This window comes from Ixodes scapularis, unplaced genomic scaffold (genome assembly GCF_016920785.2).
Source record: "Ixodes scapularis isolate PalLabHiFi unplaced genomic scaffold, ASM1692078v2 PGA_scaffold4__175_contigs__length_147842914, whole genome shotgun sequence".
In the NCBI taxonomy this organism is placed as follows: domain Eukaryota; kingdom Metazoa; phylum Arthropoda; class Arachnida; order Ixodida; family Ixodidae; genus Ixodes; species Ixodes scapularis.
In genome coordinates, this window is record NW_024609879.1 from 84,520,403 (window position 1) to 84,532,518 (window position 12,116).

Consider the following 12,116-nt stretch of genomic DNA (forward strand, 5'->3'; position numbering starts at 1 on the left):
AATCAATCTTTTTATAGCAAAAAAGTTTGAAAAAATCGGTGTAACGGTTATTAAATGAGAATTTTCGTAAAATGGCAGAAAATCGCGTGTATTCTCTATGGGGCTTGGAGGAGCGCTCCCTCTTAAAACTGGGCTCCTTAAAACCTCTTACAACGAGAGGACACGCTGGCGCCATCTATTGGGTAGCGGTGTAAACTTGGCAGTCTGGCATATTTTCTATTTCTCTCGCGCATTATCCTTTCTTTCTTGGCTCGAAAAACTTTTGTCAAAGTTATAAACGAGCCTTTCCTAAAGGTGTTACGCACATTTGACCTCGGAAATCCTGTAAAACCTTCGCTCTTGTGAAAGGCAGTTCCAGGGTCACCGTATAGATGGCGCCAGCGTGCCAGTGTGTTCTCTCGTCCTAAGAAATTTTAAGAGGTTTTAACAAGTCTCGTCTCTCTCGGTCGTACTCGGTTGCAAGAGATCCTCTGAGCTGTTGTTCTGTCCCAACAATTTCAAGCCAACATCCAAATACAGTCAAATCTTTTTATTGCAAATGCCATTATAGAAAACTTTTTTAAATTTAGAAACATTTTAAAAATCCTTTTCCAAATGTCTATTAGTTTCAATGCAAAAATATTTCAGTACTACGAATTTCAAAATACAAAATAATTCAGGATAACGCACATAATTTAAATGCTCTTGTATGTAAACAACTCCTCAGTTTTGCAAATTTGTATATAAAAGCAAAACAAAAAACAACAAAAAAAAACCTTTGAAAGCAATTGTGGTTACCAAAAATACTTTGAAGTTACAGCAACACGCGCATTTTGGCCTCTTGCCGGCTCCCCAGATGCCCAACCATGTACCAACCATCATCATCATCAAAGATTGACTCGGGGAAACAAATGCGCACTAGGCCGAACCGCCTAACTTTGCGTTCCTCTCCTTCAGGCGGGCTGTTCCGCATCAGTAGGTTGCACATGTTCCTTGGAAGGTGTGACAATGTGACCGAGGCTGTCCACAGGAAGGTGGACGACATTGAATCGCTTGTCTTGCGGCGTTTGTGCTGCGCTAACCAGAAGAAGATTGAGGATTTTTTCATTAACTGTGCTGTGTGTGCTGTGTTCAATCGCGTGAGCGGTGCGAGCATCACCATCAACGTCGGGTCGTTCTTCCTGTAGCGTTTGTGCTGGACCTTTTCTTTTAATAAATATGTAATGTTGAATCAGATCTAGCATTTTATCTATTATTTTTTTTTTCGATGAAACCAAGCGTTTTGATATTCCTATTGCAAAGGTATGTTATTTTTGCTCAGATTTAATTACAATTTACGAGTTTTTCACAATAACAATATTTCAGAATAACGAACGATTTTCACGAGTGTGATGAAATGCGTTATATCGAGATTTGACTGTACTCACCTATTGTTTGTTTTATCCCACAATATAAAAGCCGCAATCTACTGCCGTACAATATTAAAGGGCCAAAGTATGCACACACACGAGATAAATCTGTCACCTTTTCTCTCCATATTCTTTGTTACATTAGTATTCTTGAAATGTACCAACCACCCCATCTACCTATTGCCTTACTCCTCTGTTGTGGTGTCTGGTAGCTTCTTGCTGCCATTTTTCTGCACCACTTCTTACTGTTCAGATATCTTTAGTTTTATCAACGGGCTGCACCTGGGATATCTTCTCTAGGAGGAGGTAAGGTCGTCAGACTTATGTCTTTTCATTATTTATCTTTCACAATAAAATTTCGCAGTTCCTTCGAGCAACTTGAAATTACACTCCTGTACATAATTTGGATGCGGTACGGGGGCCAAGGTTTTTGGCAAAAGAAGATCCTGCTTTTTTGTTCAATACGTTGCTTTGTTGTAATTCCATCACAATGAAGACAATTGAATTTCTCATGTTCAATGGTGAAATTTTTCTTCCCAGACGAAGATCGACGACGGCACAGCTCAGCTGGAGGAATATCGGGACCTACAAGAATTGCATGGTCCAAGCTCACTAATTGTATCTCCGAGGAAAAGTGCATGTTGTGACTGAGCCGTTCAGTTTTTAAACTGCCGTTGTTGACTTGTTGACTGTTGAAAGTGGTGCTGGATGCATTTTGTGGGGTGTGAGTGATGCTAGAGCCACTAAACCTTTCCACTGTACTGAAACAGCCAAGCTTCGATTTAGAACTGCATCACAGTACTGCATTCGATCTCGAATGGCGAGGGGAGTATCAGCCTCGATCAGATCGAGGCTGATTCTTTACTGACCTATCGGCTGGCATTCTTCAGGCTATCACCTACGATCCCACCATCTGTTTTAAGCCCTTTAAATTCAGTTTGTTTATCTTTTAGGCTTCCTCCTGGCATCAAAAGCCAGGAAGCTGGATTGGCTTGATTCTTTAGTTCTAGCAGATGCTATGAAATCCAGTACTCTGGACAGATTGAGCAACTTTAGTCAATGGTTTGAGCTTTTGGCTTCCATTGAGTACCACGTGTTTAAGCAGCTGCTCGTGGTCAAAGCTACATGATGATGTGACAGGTTTGTTTGTATAGGAAGAATGTTCTTGATTTTCCTGTTGCTATTGTTCCGATTGTTCCGTCCCTGCTTTGGTCTCTTGCTCAGATTCCTTGCATTGTCTCATCAGTGGCCTGTTGTTTTCATTGTGATGCTACACAGACCGTTTCAATATCCTCTGGAAGCATGAACTGCAGTCACTTCTGTGTACTTTAAGCAAAGTGGGGTTTTGTGTTTATGCAGGTGCTCCAGGCTAAATATAAATGATGTCTAAAAAGAAAGTTTGGAGCATGAAATTGGCAGAAAAAATAAATCACGAGACATTCGACATACTAGTTTCTCTTGAACATGTATTGGTCATAATGCCGCACCAAACTTCTAAGCCTTAAAGGGGCACTGACACCCCAAAGGTCGTTTTTTTTGTTGTCTAAAACAATGCTAGCTGTAGTCATAAACACGCAATAAAATACTGCAATGCAAAAACAGATGACCCCATGCGTGCACGCGCCTTTTTATTTCTGACATTTTTTTAGAAGCTTCGTAAGCAATATTTTTATAATATTTAATAACGGCATTCATACGCACTACAGCCCTTCTTGAAATACTGAAAATCGGAGTCCGGAAGTGATGTCGCCTCCTGACTTTTTATCCTCCTTCGGAAAACATGGCGGTGCTCGGCACATGTAGCACTGAGGATGATCGGGGAATCGGACAATGTTCTCTTTTTGGTGCCCGACGACCTCTCAGACTTTGAAAAAGGAATCGTCAAAATGGTCCAAACAACTGGGTTTGGAGTTTGTGCACCTTAGTTTCAGTTGTGACTCCACCGGGACAACCTCTCACGCAGAACTGGTCCGACGTGGCCTCTCACGTCGCTCGCAAAAGTCCGCTGTACATTCTTTTCGACCTCACACTGGTTCAAAGAATTTGAGATCGCTGAAAGGGTTCTAAAAGGAACTTCAAACTCAAAAGTGAACATGCACGGAGAAGCGCAGTTGATCGCAGGATATGGGTGAGCGAGACACTTCCGGTCGGGGCGGTTCGGAGGCGTGAGAGAAGCTCGAGTTGTAGTACGACTCAAAAACAAAATTGGGCTGTTTGTATGTCCATACAGCCTAGAACTTTGTCTGCCTCAACGGGCGACGAGTCTCCCAGCTGTAGATGAGAAATTTAGCCAGTGCAGTACAACCGCTAGCCTGGGGTCCTTAACATGCAACACGCAGTAGTTGTACACGACCGCACGCCGGTACGATGCTCATCCAGATCGAAACGAGCAGGGGTGGGAATTGAACCCAAAATCCTTGGGTTCTGCAGCGCGAGCTTTCGCTCCCCGTGCTCCGAGCTGGTGTGAGCTAGACGACTCATTTGTTGACGTCACTGCACTGGTGCAGATAGCGTGGTAACTTCAAATTCGCCTTTTGGAAATTGTTTTTTTTTTTTACTTCACAAATACCGAGTTCCCAAGCTTAGAAATTTGAGGGTAATGTCCATACATTGTTTTGCATCGTTTCAGATAATAAAACAAAAGGACTTTGACCTGTCAGTGCCCCTTTAAAAATACTCACACCCCTTCAATTTTTTTCTCCTTTTGCCAGCCGATTTAATATGTCGGAAGATCACCCAATCAATATTTTGCTACAGCGTCACATATATTTTTAATAACTGCATTTTCTTTTGTTTTTTGTTTTTCTGGTGTGAAGCAGACAAAAATGCGCAAACATCAAGCACTTCCAGCTTGATGCTTGCACGTTTTTTAAGCTCTCACCAATTTGTGTTCATAACACGAGCAATGTCTTCAGCCACGAGAAGGACGATGGCTCGGCGTCCTTTTCGTGCAAATCGGTTTGGTGGTCGGGCGTGTCATACGGAATGAATCCTAATTGTTTTGATCGGTGAACCATTTCTCTTTTGAAGCTAGACAGATTCGCCGGTACCGTTAACAACAGTTCTGGAGTAGAGATCCCATGCCCGTCGTCCGCCACCATCGCTTTGTCCGCTTCGATCAGCCATCTAGCCCGCGATACGACGCCATGTTGAAAATGCTCAGAGCGTCCGGTTCTCTGCGCACATTTTTTTTTTTTTTCAGTTAACATAGTTGCAGTTTCTTAGGAGCCACAAAATATGGGTATCATATTTTTTCTATTTTTAATATTGAGTGTGTACTTTCGGTGACCCGTGACCTCGATTATATTGGTGTGTCTAAACCATAGAAAATGGCCCGTGACCACAGAGAAAAGAGTGAGCGTGACTCAAACTGGCCTGTTCTTGATCGGCGGTTTTTGGGCAAAAACAAAATGAATTACGAGCTGCAAATTGTATTTTGGGTAGTTGGGCTCTCACGTGTCATGTACAAGTAAAAACCTTGGCGAGCATAAATGCCCTGTCAATGTCGCTTTACAGGGCAACGCCGGTCCATGTTTGATATTTAGAAAACTATGCAGCCTTCTTCAGTATGATGTAGGAAGACAACATGTCAAATATTACGATTTACTTCTGTCTATATATTTAATAATTTGGCCAGCAAACATTCAAACGAGCCAAGTCACACTCTAGCGTGCGACGTATCAGCTAACATTGAGCCTGTAGGTCTGAGTGATGTCTACGTCATTCCCACATTTTTGTTAGTTTTTACTTCTTAAGACAAAATTGAACGATGACGTCAAGAATTTCTCCTCTCGGTGTTGGCTTAACGGTGTCCACGTGATCACCGTAACACGGATGCGCTAGTTTACGCTGCCCTGCATGTTTCTCGGAGCTGGGAGCGGTCTGTTTTGTCTCGCCTCTGTTGCAGGATGAGAACAATGTTTTGTTTACGATACAAAGGCAAGCCACACCTCCGACGCCTAGCTGCGATGCCTGACCAAAGATTCATAGGCTCACAATGTTGCATAGCTGCCTGCTCGAACGACCAGTTGACCAGCTTCGGAGTTGTCTTTCACAAGTTTTCACGCGACGGTGCGCATCTGGATGTATAGACGGGCATCCGGTGCCGGTGGAACTGCGGGAAGCCGTGGTCGTTAAATCGCAGGACAATGATCTGTTCTGATTGCTTATGTTCATGACACTACCTAATTTGCGATGACCAGCTATCTAGAGAAACACGCATGAAAATATTAGTTCTGCTAGGAAACCAAACAAATGTGCATTAGAGCTTACTTATAGCGGCATGGATAATTTCTGCTGACTATTTCGCCATTGACAACAAACATGTAGTCTGCGGTACAGCTTCATAAAGGTACACAATTCAGGATACTACAGCAGAAGACGCATGCACGGTCAAACGACCACCGCGTCGGTCGCACTATGTTCCTGGCGTTTCCCAGTGTACAAGTACATGTGTGTCATGCCTGTAGAAAGAAGGTGTGAATACTCGACCATTTCCGGAAAAAATAAATGTAAATTTGGGTGTTTATGTGCGAGACCTCCGAATGTCATACCTGGGGATCTTGTGACGTGCAATCGAGACCTCGGTTACGCAGCGCCTCCGTGGCAGTAAGCCCGCGTCAAATTGCGGGCACCCCGATCGAGATTACAACCCGCCCACTGGGGATGCGCAGGCTGGCCTATATTCCGAAACAACATTTTGTGGCATTTCGAAAAAAAAAAAAAAAATAGGAGTGCGAGTACGCAGCTGTAATTGGTGCCCCCGCAAGGGCATGAGCGCGCACAGCCGGCTTCATTGCCAAAAAATTATGACCACGTAATATGGAAGGTCCCTTCCTGTTGAAAGCTTGGCTGTCACCAAACTTTTAGTGACGCACCATTGTGGCGTCTAAGAAGAACAATAATTTGGCACCTCGCACAGCAGAGCTTCGTAAGCTTTGCGGTGGTCGTTACTAAGCTCTACTGCGTCAACGTAATCGTGAGGACGAGCACTGCGCGGTCGACTCTGTTACAGTTCGTTTGTTTCAGTGGAAATTGGGGCCGTGGCACGCTCGTACATGTGTTGTTTATTATACCTTAGCTTCTACAAAGCCTACGAAATAGGCTTTTGAGCAAATGTACTTTTTTTTTGGAAAAGAAGCGCAAGCTGGGGTTGCAGTGGTGCAGACGTCGTGCAGGCCAGCAGTACGAGACAATCCCAAGTTAAGTCAAAAGTAGAGAAATGCCCCCAAGAATACCCAAAAGAGCTGTTGGCACCAAATCGGCTCTCCGTCCTGTCCAGTAGTGTCTTTTGGTTTTGGCAAGGGGCTTTGGTCATCGTTGAAGGCGTGTCCCTTCAAGCCGGTAGCCTCCCCCGACTTTGCTTCAGGTGGCATCATGCTGCCTCCAGAAGCTTCCTACATTAATGGTTGTAGCGCACTACACTGGCAAAAAGTGCGGAGCAGACGACACTTGCTATTTTCTCAACGTTCGCCTGCCGTTGTGTAGAGGATCACGTGACCTTTTGGACCACGTGGTTCTTCGTGACGTGGATGTAGCTAACGGCACAAGACCAATGTTGTTTGTCACAACCAAGGTTTTGGTTTCGGTATCTGCTGATGTTTAAACTAAGAGTTGACATATTCCACATTTCGCAAATCTAAGGACGTAGGGCTTTTTGGTAGTGCTTTGGAAAACGGAATCACATGTAAGCTCAAAATTTTTGGAATGGAGCGGAGTTACCGTTTAGGGACAATGACAGGATATTTATGCTAGCCAGGTTTTTATTTTAACACAACTTATACGTGCCTTGCACCTGACGTCATCCCATCGGCTCTCCAGCCACGACCAGAGAAGAGGGGAAGGAGGAACTCGCTTCTCACCGGGACTCTTGTGTGTCCCCGACTTGCCCAGACGTCGCTGCTCTCCGTCTAGAAAATTAACCTGTCTCTCAAAATTCGTGCAAAAGCAGATTTTCACTCTCTTCCCTGGTCTTGCGAATGGGATAATGTGACATCAGTGCAAGGCATGTATAAGAGTCCAACTACGCAGAACATAATTTGCGGCTCAAAAGTAGTTTTCGTTCCGTCCGAAAACGGCCGGTCGAGAATTGGCCGGTTCCAGTCGCACTCAATCTTTTTTTACTTGGTCACTGGCGTTCAAACTATGTGTACCAATCTGTTTAAAGTCGTGGGTCATCTGAGGCACAAATTCAATATTAGGGATAGAAAATATTACGAACCTCATTTTTGTGGCCTCCAAAAAACTGCAAATACGTTGATTATAAACAAAAAACAAGAAATGTTGCAGAGATCACAGGAAGTTAACGCAGTAAGTACAGGTACACGTCATTCTCAAAATGGCGACGCACTGCGGGATGGACGACACGATGGCGGTGCACGGCAGATCAATGTTGTGACGGATGTGGGGCCGCTGCTTCAAAACTGTCGTTCGTGGTACCGGCTTATCGACCTTCAAGCGCAGAACATCGAGTGGAAGAGATATATGTGCAAAACAGTTGCACGGCAAACAGCGCACACATTCATCGTCATCATTGTCTGCTTCACACGCTGAAGATGCGCATAAACAAATTGTGGTCGAGTGCAGCCTTCTGATTTCCGATCATGAGTTTTCGTGCTCTTGTTTCAGTTTCAGGCAGGTGAGTTTTTTCTGGCTTTATTGAAAATATATGTGGCACTGCAACAAAATATTGATAGGGCTGTCTTCTGACACCATAATAAATCATCTGGCAAATAAAATATTTTTTTTTGGTGGGGGGCTGTGTTTCTTAAAAGGATGCTGAACCGATATTAAAATTTCGCAAAATAAGGCCGCAGAAGCATTGAATGGGATGCTACGAACTCTACGACATCACTCTTACATCAATATCTCAAATGATGACCGTATTTTTTGGAAAAGGAGGGTGCAATCAAGCGAGGATGATGTCAGAATCCTCCTGGAACAGTTGAGAATCAGGGAAAGAGGCCTTACTTTTCTCCTCCTCGCTTCGGTTCACCTGCTTGAAGGGATGAAGCAAAAAGAAAAGAGAGGGAATGGGATTCATGACGTGACATGTCTCGTCGGCCGTGTTCGTTCGCATGCTTCTTTTCCCAACATACGGCCCACCATTAGAGATATCGCCGTATGAGTGATGTTTTTGGGTTTTGGAGCATCCTGCGTTATCACTCCAGCCTTGTTTTGTGAGCTCCAAGTTTTGGTTCAGCATCTTTTTAACAATCCTTGTGTGGCAGGGTAAAGAAGAAGAAAAAAGGTGGTCCGAGCTGGATAAAAATTTTAATTAAATTTCTGTATGGGGTTACATTACACAAGTTTGATACATAATGCAAATTGGTAAATCTTTCTCTATTTAATATTGTTTACAGATTTGCTTTATATGTAGTAAAACTAATGTATAAAGTAAAACAGGTGGGCTGAGTTAGATATTTACTTCAGGCTAGACAAGTATGAGAATGAGCAATCCTGAAACAAAAATTTAATTGAACAAAAACACAAAACGGTTAGTCATGGTTGCTCCCCGTAGTACATATCTTGCCTCTGTATAACTATAGTCAGTTACAGGATAAGAAGGTAGCGGCAAATGCCCCTCAAAGGGAATAAGATATCCCTCCGCCTCCACATCCAATAGCGTCCCACCGTTTCCGTGACGTCGCGGCGAACGCGCGAGGAAGGGCTTGCCTTTCTGTACATATTTGCTTTATCTTTCGACTTTGACTTAGCATTGTGGAAGGCACGAGAGGGAGATTAGAGTTCTCCCCCACCGACGGAAACAAATAGACTTTCGGGGATTAGCTTCCCCCCGATGGATACAAAGGCTGCTTTCAGGGGCTCGGTTCCCTCTCTGATAAATGCAAAGGTCGCTTTCTTAAAAAGTGGGATCGGCGACAAGTTGGAATCCATTGAAGCGGAACAAGGAGTGTTTCCAGTGAACTCTTCTTTCGACTGCGGAGAGATTTGAAACAGGCGCATCACGCTTGTGGATGGAGCTTCTCCTACCTTCTTGACTTGTAACCGACTATAGGGTTCCAAGTAAATGAGCACAAAGACACTGCGCCAACTGACGGATGCTGTCTAAGATGCATCTCGGACTGGTCTGTTTAGTTCGTTTCACTTGTGGTCTCTCGATTTTTACTGGATGATGTGCTCCTGTCATGCTGTTGCGTGCCGTTATCCTGGCAGTGGAGGTGTACATGGTAAATGGCTTGTTTTACTGCAGCCTGTTCTGCAGCCAGACAGTTAGTTCATGGGAGCTTCAGAAGTCATGAGTTGGAACGCTGCGACGATGTAAATGCTTGCATTTGCCTGTACCTTTTATTGGAACCTATTTGACCGAGGACCTGGATCGTGACATCGGACAGCATGACAGACCGGCTCGCGTGACATTATTGTTGCCTCTTCAGGACCACTTTTGATGCACGGGTTGTATAGGACACTTAACGCACCAGACAAAGATGCATTTCAGGCAGCATTTTCTAACAGCAGCAGTAGCAAAAAGAGCAGTTCTAATGCGCGACATTTGCATGCTTTTGCCGACAACAGAACCAGCAGGGACGTCCAGTCATCCAGCAGGCGATATCGTCAACCGGCACGACCCAAGCAGTCCTTTCCTCACCTGGAACCCCACTGGCGAGTTCTGCAGGACGGCGACTGCCCAGGCGAAAGAGGGCAAGCGCCGGTGTCGCTTCTGCCCCTACACCACCGACTACTCGGCGAGCATTATCGTTCACGAAAGGACGCACACGGGTGAGAAGCCATACCCCTGCCGGTTCTGCGGGAAGGCGTTTGCGCAAAGCAGCGACCTGACGGCCCACGAGAGGATTCACACGGATGAGAGGCCCTACGAGTGCGACGTCTGCGGGAAAGGGTTCCGGACCTCGACTCACCTGACGAGGCACAGGAGGACGCACCTGGGGGGCGGTCTCCCCGCCTGCCGGTAGTGCGGGAATGAGTTAGATGCGGGTCCACCTGGTTCAGCACGGTTCTCTGAAGGCACAATCACGCGCTTGTGTTCTCTTAGGGTCGAGTTCTCGTGACCCCTTACTACTAGAGAACAGACTGGCACTATCTGTGACGTGGTCCTGGAACTGCGTTTGACTAGAGCAAAGTTTGGTGACATTTGCGAGATCAAATGAGAAATGGTGACTTCTAGCATAGTCAAAAGTTTTTCAAACTAAAAGAGTAAGAAAGATGTAAAAACAAAAAGAAAATATACGGAAACTTAAATTGTTCCACTGCTAAAGAGGTTTTAAGACACGGTCATAAGCAGTTGTGTGTGAACCAGCCTTAACAGCACGCTTAGTCCTGTGGGCGTTCGCAGCCTATCATGAAGTCCCCAAATATGTGAATGTCTGTCAGACCGTCTGTGTTATGTTCCTTGTCGTTCTATGCGTGGCAGCTGGTGGGACCTAGAACCATTGCATGTGACAGCCAGTTGAGCACAAATGTTTTTAATCGTCTCCCCAAATAAAGTGATTTCCCTGCCTAATTTCTATTTTAGATTGTCTGAGGCACGCTTCAATGCAGGCCTCTGATTGGAACCTTGTAGTACCAGTACATATTTGTTACTGTTTAAAGTTTGTAGACCTCTGTATTGCCTCTTTTCGCAATCCTGATATTGACGGGGCTTCTCGGTAGTCATTCAAAGCAGATCAGTGGTCCCCAGAACCGAAAAATTTAGAACCACTTAATTACGAGATCAAGTTTCTAGCGTTGTGCTTGAGGCAAGAGAGATGAACAAGTTTAGAAAGTATAAATTTTCCAATTTTTTGACAGTTCCAGTATATTGGAACGTAAAAACGAAAAATAATATGTTGCATAAAAAGTGTATATATATGAGCACATCTATGTACCGTAGAATACCGGGGGAGCACCCACTGCAGCTTCACTGAAAACTGTGTCTATCTAGACATGAGCGCTTGTCTGGTCAAATTGGGTGCTCAACGTTTAATTTGGAGAATTCCCAACTTTGGAGCACGTTAATAATGGGCGCTTGAACGAAGTGGTGTCTTCCACAGAATTTTACGGTAAATGTGGTGAAAAGAAAGAGAGAAAAAAACAAAAAAAAACAAAAACACCATAAAGGTGATCAAAACATAGGAAATTAGACTTTGAATGTTTGGATAGCGGATAGGTTGGTCTGTCTTTGAAGCATGACGACACTGGTTCGTGCTGTAGATGAGCAACTTTGTGAGCGCAGTGTGATTTCTAACCTGACGTCCTTGGCGTGCATCATATGCTGACACTGTCATTTTGTTTGTGTCTATGCACTCTACGGTAGAGCATATTTTTTACTTTGAGTACGAGCTTGCACACTACATTTTACCTAGTGCCATGCACTGCATGGTTCCAGAGAAACCTGAAAACGCGAAAGGAAAATTCAACATCTCTCGCAGTAAGCAATTGCACTTTGTCCAATGGACCATTTTTCTGGCGTGAAAATGCGTGAGCATGTGCTGAAGCGAGTGCAGGCACTCCCTCGACCAAGGAAGGTAGATTCTTCTGGCTCCGTTGAGCTCGCAGTGACCTACTAGACCTCGAGCTATCAATGACGTTTCAAGCATATATATAATAATTACGTAAAAGTAGCAACAGCCCATATCTTTTCATCCTAAAATGGAAGAACAAATATGTCTGCTTTCCAAATGCACTGCCTAATATAACAAAACCATATATGTAAAAAAATGTATTGCATATTTAAGAGCACACAGAAAGCTTTACATATAAAACATTTTA

The 12,116-nt window shown here is 44.3% G+C and overlaps 1 long non-coding RNA gene across 1 annotated transcript; it reads left to right on the forward strand.

Annotated features, from left to right (window-relative positions):
- The first annotated feature begins 405 nt into the window (after window positions 1-405).
- Window positions 406-10,875, forward strand: LOC121837894. The gene is made up of 2 exons (XR_006078330.1): window positions 406-1,989; window positions 9,924-10,875. It is a non-coding gene; the product is annotated as an uncharacterized LOC121837894 (long non-coding RNA).
- Window positions 10,876-12,116: the final 1,241 nt, after the last annotated feature.